Source organism: Oryctolagus cuniculus, chromosome 19 (genome assembly GCF_964237555.1).
Source record: "Oryctolagus cuniculus chromosome 19, mOryCun1.1, whole genome shotgun sequence".
Lineage (NCBI taxonomy): Eukaryota > Metazoa > Chordata > Mammalia > Lagomorpha > Leporidae > Oryctolagus > Oryctolagus cuniculus.
This window is the reverse complement of record NC_091450.1, coordinates 64,551,810-64,569,925: the sequence shown is the minus strand read 5'-3', so window position 1 is coordinate 64,569,925 and position 18,116 is coordinate 64,551,810.

Below are 18,116 nucleotides of genomic sequence, written 5' to 3'. Positions count from 1 at the left end.
AAGGGCCTCAATAGACATTTTTCAAAAGAGGAAATCCAAATGGCCAACAGGCACATGAAAAAATGTTCAAGGTCATTAGTAATCAGGGAAATGCAAATCAAAACCACAATGAGGTTTCACCTCACCCCAGTTAGAATGGCTCACATTCAGAAATCTACCAACAACACATGCTGGCGAGGATGTGGGGAAAAAGGGACACTAACCCACTGTTGGTGGGAATGCAAACTGGTCAAGCCACTATGGAAGTCAGTCTGGAGATTCCTCAGAAACCTGAATATGACCCTACCGTTCGACCCAGCCATCCCACTCCTTGGAATTTACCCAAAGGAATTTAAATTGGCAAACAAAAAAGCGGTCTGCACCCTAATGTTTATTGCAGCTCAATTCACAATAGCTAAGACCTGGAACCGACCTAAATGCCCATCAACGGTAGATTGGATAAAGAAATTATGGGATATGTACTCTTTAGAATACTATACCGCAGTAAGAAACAACAAAATCCAGTCATTTGCAACAAAATGGAGGAATCTGGAACACATCATGCTGAGTGAAATAAGCCAGTCCCAAAGGGACAAATACCATATGTTCTCCCTGATCGGTGACAACTGACTGAACACCAAAAAGGAAACCTCCTGAAGTGAAATGGACACTATGAGAAATGGTGACTTGATCAGCATAGCCCTGACTGCTAATGGACAACTTAATACATTATCCCTCATAGTATTTTTTTTTGTCTGTTCTACTTAATATGACTGGTTTAATTCTGTAATTATCACACAGTTATTCTTAAGTGGTGAAAATTAACTGAAATGTGATCCCTGTTAAACATAAGAGTGGGAATAAGAGAGGGAAGAGATGTATAATTTGGGGCATGCTCGGGCTGACTTGCCCCAATTGGTAGAGTTGGAAACATACCAGGGGATTCCAATTCAATCCCATCAAGGTGGCATGTGCCAATGCCATCTCACTACCCCAAGTGATCAATTTCAGTCCACAATTGATCATAATGAAAGGACTAAGAGTCAAAGGGAGCACATAAACAAGTCTAGTATCTGCTAACACCAACCGATAGAATAAATAAAGGGGAGAGTGATCCAACATGGGAAGTGAGATACTCAGCAGACTCATAGAATGGCGGATGTCCTAAATAGCACTCTGGCCTCAGAATCAGCCCTAAAGGCACTCGGATCTGGCTGAAAAGCCCATGAGAGTATTTCAGGCATGGAAAGCCAAGACACTCTGGCAAAAAGATCTCTGTGAGTGAGATCCCAGTGGAAAGAACAGGTCTTCAAAGAGGGAGGTGCCTTTCTCTGAAGGGAGGAGAGAACCTCCACTTTGACTATGACCATGTCTAAACAAGATAAGAGTCGGAGAACTCAAGGGGCTTCCATAGCCTTGGAAACTCATAACTGGTGCATAGGGAGATTACTGATGCCATAAACAGGAGTGTCAATTGGTAAAGTCAACAACAGGAGTCACTGTGCACTTACTCCTCATGTAGGATCTCTGTCCTTAACGTGCTGTACACTGAGGCTTAATGCTATAACGAGTACTCAAACAGTATATTTCACTTTGTGTTTCTATGGGGGTGCAAACGACTGAAATCTTTACTTAATGTACACTAAACTGATCTTCTGTAAAAAAAAAAATAAAAAGAAAGAAATTATCAATTCCCAACTTCACTCTCACTGGGATTAAACATGACAATAGGTCAGATCTGATTTCATCATCATTTAAAAAAAATCATCTATTATTTTTCACTTTATGTTTCTGTGTGGGAGCAAACTGTTGAAATCCTTACTTAAGGTATACTAAGCTGATCTTCTGTATATTAAGATAATTGAAAATGAATCTTGATGTGAATGGAAGGGGAGAGGGAGTGGGAAAGGGGAGGGTTGTGGGTGGGAGGGACGGTATGGGGGGGAGGCCATTGTAACACATGAGTCGTAATTTGGAAATTTATATTCATTAAATAAAAGATAAAAAATAAATAAATAAATAAATAAATACATCCTCCCACAAAAAAAAAAAAAAAAAGAATACTATACCGCAGTAAGAAACCTCCTGAAGTAAAACGGACTCTATGGGAAACGGTGACTCGATCAGCATAGCCCTGACTGTTAATGAACAACTTAATACATTATCCCTCTTAGTATTTTTTTGTCTGTTCTACTTAATATGACTGGTTTAATTCTGTAATTAATACACAGTTATGAGCCGGCGCCGCGGCTCAATAGGCTAATCCTCCACCTTGCAGCGCCGGCACACCGGGTTCTAGTCCCGGTCGGGGCACCGGATTCTGTCCCGGTTGCCCCTCTTCCAGGCCAGCTCTCTGCTATGGCCAGGGAGTGCAGTGGAGGATGGCCCAGGTGCTTGGGCCCTGCACCCCATGGGAGACCAGGAAAAGCACCTGGATCCTGGCTCCTGCCATCGGATCAGCGCGGTGCGCCGGCTGCAGCGGCGGCCATTGGAGGGTGAACCAACGGCAAAAGGAAGACCTTTCTCTCTCTGTCTCTCTCTCTCACTGTCCACTCTGCCTATGAAAAATTAAAAAAAAAATACACAGTTATTCTTAAGTGTTCAAAATTAACTGAAATGTGATCCCTGTTAAACATAAGAGTGGGAATAAGAGAGGGAAGAGATGTATAATTTGGGACATGCTCAAGCTGACTTGCCCCAAATGGTAGAGTTAAAAACATACCAGGGGATACCAATTCAATCCCATCAAGGTGGCATGCACCAATGCCATCTCACTATTCCAAGTGATCAATTTCAGTTCACAATTGATCATAATGAAAGGACTAAGAGTCAAAGGGAGCACATAAACAAGTCTAGTACCTGCTAATACTAACCAATAGAATAAATAAAGGGGAGAGTGATCCAACATGGGAAGTGAGATACTCAGCAGACTCATAGAATGGCAGATGTCCTAAACAGCACTCTGGCCTCAGAATCAGCCCTAAAGGCATTCGGATCTGGCTGAAAAGCCCATGAGAGTATTTCAGGCATGGAAAGCCAAGACACTCTGGCAAAAAGATCTCTGCGAGTGAGATCCCAGTGGAAAGAACAGGTCTTCAAAGAAGGAGGTACCTTTCTCTGAAGGGAGGAGAGAACCTCCACTTTGACTATGACCTTGTCTAAACAAGATAAGAGTCGGAGAACTCAGAGGGCTTCCATAGCCTTGGAAACTCATGACCGGAGCATAGGGAGACTACTGATGCCATAGACAGGAGTGTCAATTGGTAAAGTCAACAACAGGAGTCACTGTGCACTTACTCCTCATGTAGGATCTCTGTCCTTAATGTGCTGTGTTTTGAGATTTAATGCTATAACGAGTACTCAAACAATATATTTCACTTTGTGTTTCTATGGGGGTGCAAACTGTTGAAATCTTTACTTAATGCATACTAAACTGATCTTCTGTAAAAAAAAAAAAAAAAAGAAAAGAAATTATCAACTCCCAACTTGACTCTCACTGGGATTAAACATGACAATAGGTCTGATCTGATTTCATCATCATTAAAAAAAAATCATCTATTATTTTTCACTTTATGTTTCTGTGTGAGAGCAAACTGTTGAAATCCTTACTTAATGTTTACTAAGCTGATCTTCTGTATATTAAGATAATTGAAAATGAATCTTGATGTGAATGGAAGGGGAGAGGGAGTGGGGAAGGGGAGGGTAATGGGTAGGAGGGACGGTATGTGGGGGAAGCCATTGTAATCCATAAATCGTACTTTGGAAATTTATATTCATTAAATAAAAGTTAAAAAAAAAACAAGGTGATAGAAAAAAAAAGTTTCATTCCTTTTAACTTGATCTTTTTGAAATGTCACAGCCGTAATAAATGCTAATAATTTCTTCTTACCTGATGAAGTTCAATGAAAATTACTTATTTCATCAACATTTAATTACAATGGAAACACACTACTTCGAATAACCACATTTCCATACAAGGTGAAAAAATACATACTGCTTTTAGTTATTCAAAGTGAAATATCATTTACTTAGTACATCATATGGGACTTTAGCAAATTGAGTGAAAATATCAAAACTAAGTTACTTGTTTTTTTCCTTTACTTTGCTATAAAATTCCTAGCTGGTATTAACTGAAGATATGAATTTTTTGTATTCAAAGTAATTACTTTATTTCTTTTTCTTTTTTTAACTTTAACATAATAAATATAAATTTCCAAAGTACAGCTTATGGATTACAATGGCTTTTTCCACTCATAACTTCCCTCCCACCTGCATCCCTCCCATCTCCCACTCCCTCTCCCATTCCATTCACATCAAGACTCATTTTCAATTATCTTTATATGCAGAAGATCAATTTAGTATGTATTATTAAGATTTCAACAGTTTGCACCCACACAGAAACACAAAGTAGAAAGTACTGTTTGAGTACTAGTTATAGCATTAATTCACATTTCTGTCTTTTTCAAACTAACAAGACCAACTAGAATGACAGCTTTTTTTTCTCTTATCATCTTGCCTAATCTCTCAATGGTGTTTAAAAACAATTAGAAACATCACTATCAATATACATTATTATAATTAACAACTTCTTCTTTCCCCCTCATCTCAGGCATATCTATCAAATGTATTCAGTTAAAACAGTGAATCTCACCAAATTTATGAGTAAAGAACCATAGGACATTATCAACTTATTATGTCTGAGTCTAATTGAATTAATACTGATATGTTCTGGTTGTTATCAGCATATATGTGAGCTCTCACTGATCATTCATTTACTAATTTAGAGACTACTCCCTTATATCTAAAATCATTATAAGAATTCACAAAGATTATCATTACTATTGTATGAGTACACATTGATTCCTTTCCCCAAAATAGTCAGTAATTTCAATAACTGGAAGAAAGCAAAAAACTAAAAAGTATATATTATGCATAAAAATTGGGAGTGATAAAATGATTTAAAGTATAACATTTACTTTAAATTGAATGTATCTCTGAGTTTTTCATAAGTTATGGGTTTATGGAGATCAAATAGCACAGTCTTTTATAGACAAAGTCTCCAGAAATAGTTCTCTTTGGCCTGAGTTCATTACCTTTTAGAACAACTCTTGTTGAAATTAAAGATGTCAACACAAAACTTTCACTGGCTTTTCAAACTTTCTAGAATTTTCTCATGAAATAAAAAAATGCATGCAAGGCTAGTGTGAAAAGAAGTGCAGGAAGTGTCCTCTCACAGCCAAATCTCCTTCCGTAGCATCACACATAAACCATGACATTTGGCTGTGATCCCCAATAGCCATCAGAATGTAACTACTGACTTGTTGATTAAGTGCAAATTAATGTTTTAACTGCTTATTGAAGAAATTCAGGAGCCAAGTATGGAAAATTCTTAGACAATGCTGTCTTCGATGATGTTGTCCTTTCATTGTACTAAGTTGATGAATGCTCATGATAGCAAAAAGTACAACAAATTTCAATTGTTTAAAACTCATTTTTATGTATATGTACACATGTATATGAACACATATACATAGATAGGTAGGTCTGTGTGTGTGCTCAGAAATATTTCTTCAACTTTATAGCTGTGTGTCTATCATCTATCTATCTACCTCTCTATTATCTATGCAGGGAAAGAATAGCATTTTTAAAGAAAAAAGACCATTCTCAAGGGCAGTAGTTAGGATATGACCTTATTTTTCAGAGTTTTTGTCTTTGTCATTTCAACTTTGAATATTATGGTTATGAACCAGTTACTTATTTCTCAGTCTTCTACTTCATATAGGCAATATTTTTGAAAATCAGTGTATGGAAGGTTTGCAATATTGGTCACTGTATAGATCTGTCTTTTTTTTTAACAGGCAGAGTGGACAGTGAGAGAGACAGAGAGAAAGGTCTTCCTTTTGCCTTTGGCTCACCCTCCAATGGCCGCCATGGCCAGCGTACCGTTCTGATCCGAAGGCAGGAGCCAGGTGCTACTCCTGGTCTCCCATGGGGTGCAGGGCCCAAGCACTTGGGCCATCCTCCACTGCCCTCCCAGGCCACAGCAGAGAGCTGGCTTGGAAGAGGGGCAACCAGGACAGAATCTGGCGCCCCGATCGGGACTAGAACCCGGTGTGCTGGCGCTGCTAGGTGGAGGATTAGCCTATTGAGCCATGGCACCAGCCAGATCTGTCTTTAATGTTACTATTTCTTAAATGATTTTTTTACTTACCATAAGCTTTTTGTGTATGTGGAACCTACACAAAAGAAGCAACTGACTTTTACTCCAGGTAAGTGTTAAATACTGATCCAAAGAAAGAAGCACTATCATAAAATCATTGGTAACAAAGGCCATCTCAGAACAGTTGAACAGACAATATGGTGGCTCACAGAAACAAAATCGATTAAACTAAGTGTTTTCATAGTAATTTACATAAATAAATCTAGAATGGGAAAAATTCTGTTAAAAATGTGCAAAAGACAAACCCACTGTTTATGTGGTGTACAAAATTATTTCCTTTTTTATACTCATCCAAAAAAAAGTGGATGGCTATGTTGAAAATACTTGGCATTGAGCCACTGAATGATTTACGAGTAGCAAACAAAACATAATCCTTCTTATTACCGTCAATGGAGTATAATCCAACAAGGTGGGGATTTTCCATTTATCTTGGCAGAGGTATTGAGTTCTCAGTATGTTTATTCCACTCATTTTAGCTGCTTTAAAAATCCACAATATTGCACCTTTGATTAGCACTGTGGAAAAGATTTTGTGAAGTGGCAGGATCTCCCACTACTTCTACATTTGGCAGCCTTCACTCTGTAAAAATGTCCTTTTTACCACTCCCTGTTAAATTCCCATGCAGCTGTTTTCTCTTTCTTCCCCCTGTCAGATACCAGATATCTGGCAGGAGACTTCTCCAAGCTTATCTGGATGAAAAAAAAAAAAGCCAGAATAAGCTCATCAGACTTGAAAATACCTTGGCACAGGAGGATCTTTAGACAGACTGGCTCTTCAAAATATTCTAAGTGGCGCTGCCAATTGAAGATTATTAGCCGTGGCTCTTGGGGATGTGGGAGGATAGGTCATAAACTGGAAGCTTTGAGTTAGAAGCTGGAGAGTAACTGCAGTGATAAGTGCTCCACAACACAGCTTTAGAATTAAAAGACTTGAACCTCATTTTTGCTCTAAGGTTAGCATTTTTAGTGGAGCTGGTTTTCAATACGAGCCTCTTGTTTTCTTCCTGGTTGACCAGGTGGATTAGGGAAGAAGACACCATTTAAGAGTCTGCCTTCTTTGAGAAATTTCACAACCACTTTTTTTTTTAACTTTTATTTAATGAATATAAATTTCCAAAGTACAGCTTATGGATTACAATGGCTTCCCCCCCATAACGTCCCTCCCACCCGCAACCCTCCCCTTTCCCACTCCCTCTCCCCTTCCAATCACATCAAGATTCATTTTCGATTCTCTTTATATACAGAAGATCAGTTTAGCATACATTAAGTAAAGATTTCAACAGCTTGCTCCCACACAGAAACATAAAGTGAAAAATAATAGATGATTTTTTAAAATGATGATGAAATCAGATCAGACCTATTGTCATGTTAAATCCCAGTGAGAGTCAAGTTGGAAATTGATAATTTCTTCTTCTTTTTTTTTTTTACAGAAGATCAGTTTAGTATACATTAAGTAAAGATTTCAACAGTTTGCACCCCCATAGAAACACAGTGAAATATATTGTTTGAGTACTCGTTATACCATTAAATCTCAATCCACAGCACATTAAGGACAGTGATCCTACATGAGGAGTAAGTGCACAGTGACTCCTGTTGTTGACTTTACCAATTGACACTCTGTTTATGGCATCAGTAATCTCCCTATGCACCAGTCACGAGTTTCCAAGGCTATGGAAGCCCCTTGAGTTCTCTGACTCTTATCTTGTTTAGACAAGGTCATACTCAAAGTGGAGGTTCTCTCCTCCCTTCAGAGAAAGGTACCTCCTTCTTTGAAGACCTGTTCTTTCCACTGGGATCTCACTCACAGAGATCTTTCATTTAGGTTTGTGTGGGTTTTTTTTTTTTTTTTTTTTTTGCCAGAGTGTCTTGGCTTTCAATGCCTGAAATACTCTCATGGGCTTTTCAGCCAGATCTGAATGCCTTTAGGGCTGATTCTGAGGCCAGAGTGCTGTTTAGGACATCTGCCATTCTATGAGTCTGCTGAGTATCTCGCTTCACATGTTGGATCACTCTCCCCTTTATTTATTCTATCGGTTAGTGTTAGCAGGTACTAGACTTGTTTATGTGCTCCCTTTGACTCTTAGTCCTTTCATTATGATCAATTGTGAACTGAAATTGATCACTTGAACTAGTGAGATGACATTGGTACATGCCACCTTGATGGGCTTAAATTGGAGTCCCCTGGTATGTTTTTAACTCTACCATTTGGGGCAAGTCAGCTTGAGCAAGTCCCAAATTGTACATCTTAGGTTTTTTTCTAAAATGAGACCCAAGGATTGCAAGCCTTCAGGATGACATGCATAAGGCTTATTATGAAATGCATTCAATAAATAAGGTAGAGGTAGCTAAAAATGACATCAGTTATAGAAATGGATGTTTCATAGGTAATCACAATAAATTTACATATGAAAACATGTCAAAGACTAGTTTTGATTTTTAAGTCAGTTGTCATTTAAGAGAAAATTATTTCTCTTAAACAATCCTACCATGGAGCTAGATGAGTTAACACTTATTGTTTTTCCCATTTGCAGGATAGAATTGCTTTGTACTTACATCTTGAAAAGCTTTGGACAAGTCAAGACAGGCATTTGTTAGATTTAGAGATTTAAAGGCAGAGAGAGAGAGAGAGAGCAGAAAGAGAGAGAAGTAGAGAGAGATAGGGTGATCTTCCATCTGCTGGTTCACTCTCCAAATGGTCACAACTGCCTCAGGTTGGTCCAGACAGGCATTTGTTAGATTTAGAGGATCCTATTTAAGTGAAGGAAAACACTGATCAGTATGAGGTTTGATACAACATTCCTTTGTGAGTATGTGTAAGTTCCTGTACTAAATCACAGTATTTCAAAGTGTGCATTGAAGAATGCAAGTGAAAAGAATGCATATATGTAGTTAGATTTTTTAAAGATTTGTTAATTTATTTGAAACTCAGAGTTATGGAGAAGGCAAGAGAGAGAGAGAGATCTTGCACCCTTTAGTTAGAGCATTTAATATGTGGAAATCCTGCAAAACAGTATCACTCAAGACCAAGATGAGGATTACATGATAAGCATGCATGGCATTAGTGAAAAATTAAAGTAATTGAATAGCTATACTGTAGTTTGAACATTTGTACCTTCCAAACTCCAAATGTTAGAATCCTGTCTGTGAAAGTGACCACATTAAAAGTGAGGTCTGAGACCCACACACTGGTGCAGTGGGCTAAGCATCTGCCTGCAACACTGTCATCCCATATGAGCTCCAGTTCAAATCCCAGCTGCTCTACTTCCAATTCAGCTCCCTGCTGAAGGGCCTGGGAAAGCAGCAGAAGATGGCCCAAGTTCTTGGGCTCTGCCACCCACCCACACAGGAGACCTAAATGGAGTCCTGGACTCCTCGCTTCAGTCTGGACCAGCCTGAGGCAGTTGTGACCATTTGGAGAGTGAACCAGCAGATGGAAGATCACCCTATCTCTCTCTACTTCTCTCTCTCTCTCCTCTCTCTCTCTGCCTTTCAAAAAATTATTTTTGAAAAAATAAGGACTTTTGAGAGTGATTAGTTCATGTGGGCAGAGCGCTTGTGATTGGGCTGGGTGCCTTGTAGAACAGGCCCCAGAGAGCTCAGCCAAACCTCTCACCCATGTGAGATGGTTGCTGTCTAGGAAGAAGCAGGCCCTCATCAGACAGGAACTCTGCTGGTGTCTTAACCTTGATCCCAGTCTTCAGCTGTGAGCAACTAGTTCATGTTGTCTGTAAACCATCCAGTCTATGGGATTTTGCTCTGGCAACCCCAATGGACTAGGACAGGCAGCTTCCCAATTTAAGAAGGTAGAATTCTGTATATAACTCTATGTCTATAACTTTAAGAGCCCAATCTTCAGAAAATAAATTGAAAATATTTTACTGGATGAAAGCCCTGGCATTTTGGAGAAATACATCTTTGGGTCACTAATAATAGAAAAATTGATGGTTGAAATCTACAATAATTCTTCTGATAAGTTCAGCACAGTAAAATTCAGCCCAGAGAATAAAAATAAAGCCTTTAGAATCTTAAGATGCTGTACAGGTGCAGAAGGATAAGAATAAATTTACATTTGATGAAACCAGGAACATATTCGTATATGATCCTGTCATTCTTCTCTTGTGACATTCAATGCTGACCACAGTGTTGTTACTAGTTCAGTTTTTGCCTCTTCTGTGTGTTCAGGAAGTTACTTTTCTAGCTTAATGTAACAATATTTTACATCTAACACCTGGCTCAATGTATATTTGTATTATAAAATAATTAGTTGACATGTATATCAAAGATTTTCCTCCTGTGGTTGATGGTTAGGTTTTTGTACTTTATGCTAAGAACTCTTTCATATGCATTATAATATAGAATTCTAAGGAAAAGAAAGAGCATGCAATTTTAATCTCCATGTTGTGTCTTGAAAAGATTGTTACTTACCTAACAAAACACAATTCTGAATGGTAAATCTCAGAATTCTAATCAGTGTTTTGCATAACAATTGAATTCTTTCTGAGGAACCCTGAGGACTTACTTTTAATTGGGAATTTACATTCCACCCACATTCATCTCCTTTTCATATTATCTTGCAAAACTGCACCTAAATATTTGTGGAATAAATATAATCTGCATAATATCAACTGTTCAGTTCTTTGAAAACATAATTATTACTCAAGTGTTTTGCTGTTTGTTTGTTTTTTCCACCAAGGCCATGCTTAGATTATTCTAGGAATGTCTGGCAATGACATAATCTCCTTCTCCTGTCCACACTGAGTTTGATTGTATGACTTTCTCTGGACAATGAAACTAAATTAGCAAATATCATCCAAGCAAAGACTTGAGAAACCTTCCATGTTGCAGCTTTCCCTCTCAGAGCTCCTGGAAATGCTTCTACAACCACCTGAAGATTGGGATTCCAGCCTATCCTGGTAGAAGATGGAAACACACACAACAGAAATGCATTGTTTTAGTGGAGGCCCAGTCAGCTCATAGTCAACCCATCAGCCAAGTGCAGATTCATGAGGAAGGCAGGTACTGCTGGAAATAAAACTGGCCAAGTAATTCCAGTCCAAATCTGATGCACAAGATTGTGAGTGAATTACAGCTCAATATCCATTAAGATCCAGCAATGTGTAGAGTGGTTTATTATACAGCATTGGCTTAAGATCATGGCATTGAAAAGGGACTTCAAAGAAGTGAATAAAGTTGTGTGTGCATGTATGTGACATATGTAGATATATCATATTTACATATCATTATTTTTCAATAGTGTTAAGTCATTTAAGAAAAAAAAGAAAAAATATCCAAATACCTTCAAAACCTCTCAAACTAGGCTTATAGAATTACTTTTCAAAAGGAATTACACTCATACAAAAGTGAAACCTGTTGAATGCCTAGATAGCTGGGGAAAACCAAGATCCCCAGGTTAGTAAACACAGAGTTTCTACTTTGTTCTTCACTGAAGGCTCAGTATTACAGCCATCATTATGAACACTGGAAGCAAACTCCAATTTCCATCTTCCTTCATGTATTATATAAAACACATTTAGCTTTCCTGGAGTTCACTGTCTCTCTATAATGACAGAAATTTGTGGTTCCCCCTGCCTATTGTCCTGTACCCAGTTAAAGAAATAATTAAACAAGAGAAAAACACAGGATAGGTTTTGGTCTAGCAGTTATGATGTTGGTTGGTTGCATTCCATGCTGGGTTCAGCTCAGCTCCTGGCTCCAGCTTCCTGCTAACATAGATCCTGGGATGCCACTGTGGTAGCCTCAGTCAACGAGTTCCTTACTACTCACAAGGGAGACCTGGATTGGATTCTTGGCTCCCAGCTTCAGCCCCGAGCCGAGGATCATCATGTGCACTTGGGGTATGAGCAAGCAATAGCTGTATCCCCTCTCTCTCTCACTCTCTGCTCTCAAATAAGTAAATAAATAATAATTTTTTAGAAATTAAAAAACAATAAAACAAATGCCCCCTCTCTTTCTCTCTGCCTCTCAAATAAGTATATAAATTTTTAAGTAAACAATTTTTTAGAAATGAAAACATAGTGAAACTATTGTCTGATGATATAGATTTTGGAACAGGCTTTCTTGCATGCCATAAGCTGTACACTTATAGATGGAACTTTGTGAAGTTCAAGGGAAGGAAATGTTATGCTCCATAAGTTAGGTACTAGTCATGATTAATAAAACACAAACTGGCAATGTATAAAAACACATGAAAGTGTTCCTGTATGCATTTTCCCCACCCAGAAGTAACCTAACAGGGTTGAGATGTAAAATTAACAGAGGAAAGAAGATGATTTAAGAAATTAGATGAACAGTTTGCTCGCCTAAGATATGCATTCATATGTCTGCACCCTGTGGATATTTCCTTGGTTCCAGTGGGATCCCGGAGGAGGTGTGTACAGTGAAAGAGGAAATGAGAGTCCAGCCCTCCAAGTGCCAATAATAACTGCACTGTCCATAAAGATCTTTGCATTTGACTTTCAGGAATGTTTATCTGAAGCTGAACAACTGGTAATCGTAAGTCGGCTAGATTCTCCCAGGGCAAGTCACAGCCCTTACAAAGAGTGTGCTGGGAGCATCATAAGAGGAGACCATTTGTCATCCAAATAAAATTCAAGAAGGGGATCTAGGAAGTAATTAATACAAAATTAATGTAATAGTACTCTTTAGGTCTTACTATTTGAGATCCGCAAATTTTTAATAATTCCAAAGTGTTCTCTGAGTTAGTAGCAGAATTTTGCATTACCAAGACCAGCACAATTTCAAAAATATTTGGAGTAATGGGACAAAAATATTCATGAGTGGTCTACGTGCCCTTGTATTCCATCATTTCCTTTACGTTGCACCATTTGATGATTTCTGAACCTGAAACATTAATGTGGGTCATGGCCATGCAAGCATTCAAGGGCCAGTGCATGAACTCGCAATGACTGCTCACCTTCCGTGGTTCCCAATGACATTGTGTGTGGAGATGCTAGAGAGCCACCATGCTGGGAGTGTTTATTTGGAAGCCTGGACTTAGGAGACTCAGTATGGAGAGTGAGCAAATGAGCATTTTTGTATCATGCCATTGAGGCTCGGAAGCTAATGTGTTAGCGCAACATAACATACCCTATTCTGACCAATACAGGAAACTACTCGGGGGTTGTCAACTTTCTAACATGCCAAATAGGAGATTTTGAAAGGATACAAAATTCCTCACCACATTCCATCATTATGTCAAATAAATATTTTCACACACACCTCCTCACCACCAACGAATACAGAAAGAACGTTATTGCAGAACACAGAATTCTTCTTTAAACTCAATAAATGTAGAGTTTTTTCCCCCATAAAATCACTCACTGATTTTTGATTTTTTCATTTTGCTGGGTAAAAATACTTAATCATTAAATAGCACACCTTTCTTCCTTTTGATAATTAAGAACAATGATTCCAGATATTTAAAAAATGGTACAAGAGGGTTATTGAACCAAAGCAATGAAAACAATCCCTGGCAATGCCCAGCTTTACCTGTCTTTTGGTGAGATCCAGATTCTCTGCTATCTTGTATCTCCTCAGTCTAGTCACATAGTTGTGATGGGCAAATTCTGCTCCTAGTCCTTGGATTTGCTCTTGGTAAATGTTGTCCTTTCCTTCCTGGGCTTGCTGTTGACTTCAGACTTGTAATTTCCTTCTTGGGATCTGAAAAAAATTAGTACCAACTCATTCATTCAAATATATGTAATCATGTGATTTACTGTATTCATCATGGCTGAGTTACTGCTTTCCCAAGTGCTGTGCTAGTCTTGGGACAAATGGAGAGTAGAAGCAGTAAAATACTCTCACCTCCATCATGCGCAACACATCCTTGGTTTTCCAATCTGCCTTCAAACAACTGATGACCTAATTGGAGATGTGTCAAATTTTCTCCTTACAAAACATGAACTGTATATAACCACTCATCATATGATATTATAATAAGATGGACAAAATCCTCTCTAGAAAACAATTTTAGATATGAAATTTAGTAAGTTCTTAACACACAGGCTTGAGGTCTAAGTATGAACAGAATGATTCTCCATTTTTTAAGCATTATTTATTTATTTGAAAGGCAGAGCAAGTGATAAAGTGAGAAGGAGAGACAGAGAGAGAGATCCTCCACCCACTGGTTCACTCCCCAAATGACCACAAAGGTCTTAGGCTGGGTCAACCAAAGCCAAGAGCCAGGAACTCCATCTGCATTCTTCTGCTACTTTCCCAATAGAATTAGCAGGGAGCTTGTTGGAAAGCAGTAGAGCCAAGAACTTGGGTCCCTGCCGCCATGTGGGAGACCCAGATGGAGATCTGGCTTCTTAATTCAGCCTGGCTCAGCCCTGGCCATTGTGGCCATTCAAGGATTAAACCTGTGGATGGAAGATCCTTTTTCTAGTTTCTCTCCCTCTCTGTAGAGCTCTGCCTTTCAAATAAATAAATAAATCTTTGAAATTAAAAACAGAAGAATTAGAAAATACCTCTATTTAATTATGATACTAAGTATTTTTATGATAACTTAAGTATTGCTATGATAACTAAGACACACAAGCAGACTCTTGGTTACCCAAGAAGCCACATTCATCTGATGTTAAGAGCACAACCTCTGCCGCTCACCTGCTTATTCAACCCTACTTCTTTCGTTTCCTGACCTTTAACCCAGAATTCATGTGAAGATGGTTAAATTAAGTAAATCATTTAGATAAATGCCCACATATTGTAGGATTCAATAATTAATTGTAAACTCTAACCTTTAAGAGAGGACTGTAGCCTAAGGCCTTAGTATTTGGAAATAATACATTTAATACAATGAAGAATTAGAAAACATTTTAAAAAAATAGGAAAAATTTGTTCTTAAAATGGAGCTCAGTCTAAAATGTAAGAAGTTTAGAATTCACACAATGGGGCCGGCGCCGCGGCTCACTAGGCTAATCCTCCACCTTGCGGGGCCAGCATACCGGGTTCTAGTCCCGATCAGGGTGCCGGATTCTGTCCCAGTTGCCCCTCTTCCAGGCCAGCTCTCTGCTGTGGCCTGGGAGTGCAGTGGAGGATGGCCCAAGTCCTTGGGCCCTGCACCCCATGGGAGACCAGGAGAAATACCTGGCTCCTGCCATCGGATCAGCATGGTGCACCAGCTGCAGCATGCCAGCCATGGTGGCCATTGGAGGGTGAACCAACAGCAAAGGAAGACCTTTCTCTCTGTCTCTCTCTCTCTCACTGTCCACTCTGCCTGTCAAAAAAAAAAAAAAAAGAATTCACACAATGGATAAGTGTGTTCTAATTCACAGTGAAAAATAGCTGAGCTCCTACAAGGAGCTGTATGTTATTTTCTGCCAGCCCACAATGAAACAGAAGGTGTAGCTATGATTTCCAAGGCCCAGTGGCATCCAGAGATGAATTTTTTCCCTCTGAAAGGTTTTTTTGGAAAGTTTGATGAAATATAACTAATCCTAGTCTGCCCAATTAACTAATATCAGATAGTATAATTGTTTGTGTGTGAGTGACTAAGTATGAGTGAGTGTGTGTATGGGTGAGTGTGTGTATGAGTGAGTGTGTATGTGTGACTGTGAGAGTATGTGTGTGATATGTGTGTGACTGTGTAAGTATGGGTGAGCATGTATATGAGTGTGTGTGTGAGGGTGTGTGTGTGTAAGTGTGTAAGTATGGGTGACTGTGTATATGAATGTGTATGAGTGTGAGAGTATGTATGTCAGGATGTGTGTGTGTGTTTCTTCTCCTTTAAAGAGTCCCAGTAAACAGATACATGGATGTACTAAGAAGAATCACATCATGCCTAAATGTTAGAACATACAAAATACTATAACTTGTACTCTTAAATGATTTTAATCAAGACAAAATTTACTAAAAACATTCCTTAGCCCATTCTTTAAAATATTATGCCTTTATTATTTACTAGGATGTATAATTTTCTTCATTTGGAGGGTTTGAGAAGCAAATAGCTCAGGTATTACTTTTTTATTTCTGGATGATTAAAAGTCAATAATCTACCTATTTATTTCACTTGCCTTCACAGTAGAAACTGTAAATTATAAAAATAAACAATACATAAAAGTAATGATATAAAAATAATCTTAAAATCTGAGACAACCTGAGTTTCCAGCTCATGTATTATACAGCAGTTTGCTTGCATCTGCTGCTGGAAAGAAATGCCTTGTGATCATTCCCTATTGCAGTTGCACTGGCAAGAAAGATCATAGTCTTTGGGTGAATCTTCTGCAACACATTTCTGATTGCTTTTCTAAAAGGACTTCCCCAATATGAGAAGTCAAAAATCATAGAAGTTCCATTTGTAGGACACTGCTTAAATACCCTTCACAGATAGAATCCTGTTCATATTGAGTAAGTAGTACTTGCTTTCCAAAAAAGTAAAATCAGCCAAAGAGAAAATCAGTGCTCTCTAATAAAGTCAATTTGTTGTGCAACATAATGATTTCCTCAAATAACAGGGAAGCTCTGATGTAAACATGTTTGAGAAAAATAACATGCAAATGACAAAGAAAGGCTTCCTCTTCCCAAACTGTGTAAATCATATCTCCATTGTCTTCTTCATCATTCTTACTATTACTTTATATAGGGAGAGGCTGTGTGCAGGAGGGAGGAGAGAGAGAGAGAAGAAAACATTAAGTGACATTTACTTAGAAAACATACTGAGGCCAGTGCTGTGGCTCACTAGGCTAATCCTCTGCCTGCGGTGCCAGCACCCCGGGTTCTAGTCCCGGTTGGGGTGCTGGATTCTGTCCTGGTTGCTCCTCTTCCAGTCCAGCTCTCTGCTGTGGCCCGGGAAGGCAGTGGAGGATGGCCCAAGTCCTTGGGCCCTGGACCTACATGGGAGACTAGGAGGAAGTACCTTGCTCCTGGCTTTAGATAGGTGCAGCGTGCCGGCCATAGCAGCCATCTAGGGGGTGAACCAATGGAAAGAAGACCATTCTCTCTCTCTCTCTCTCTCTCTCTCTCTCTAACTCTGCCTATCAAAAAAAAACATACTGAATGTGAGATCCTATGAGAGGAATGAAATGATCATCAACAAATTTCTGAGTGTAAAATGTGAAGAATTGCTGGCCTAGCCTGTGTAGAGTACACAAGCAAAGAAGGTTGGTAACAAGACTGGTGAAGGCAGAATGGATACAGTAGCAATGATTATGAATAACAGCAGAAGAGGCTTTCATGTGGTGCATAAATGCCTTTCTAGAAGAGGAAGAAGAAGGTGAGGTCAGAGGCACTGATCCTAGTGCATTTCTTGAACAAAAGAGGCTATGAAAGGCAGTGAGTATAGGATTGGCTTATGTGTGTGGAAAAGTGGGAATGGGGAATTGACTATCTTGCTGAAATAGGAAACTCAAAAATAAAGTATCTTTTAAATACCATTTGATACTATAGTCCCTTTTAGAAATGTGTACACATAGCATATACCCTATGGTGAAAGTGTGATATGTGATGTATGTGACATGTGACAATCACGAGTAGTTTGCTGTACAATGTACTATAAAATACACAGATAAATATGATATACTACCTACCTAGAAGTACCTTACAATCAAGTTTTGGATACAAGTGACCTAAAATTAACCATAAATAATTATAAATAGTAGTCCTTGGGGTACTATCAAGCTATCATGCATTAAGGGTTAATACTTTGGGATACATAACCTTTTTCTTTGCTAAATCAATTTATGGGAAATAGCAATGATAATACCATGAAGTGGGTATTTTGTTAAGCAGTTAAGAAGCTGCTTGGGACACCCACATTGCATATTGGAGGGCTTGAGTTCAAGACCTGGCGCTGCCTCCAATTTCAGCTTCTTCTGACTCCTATGCTGGGAGGCAGTCCCATGTGCTTGGGGCCCTGTCTCCTACATGGGAGATGGAATTTAAATTCCTAACTTGAGGAT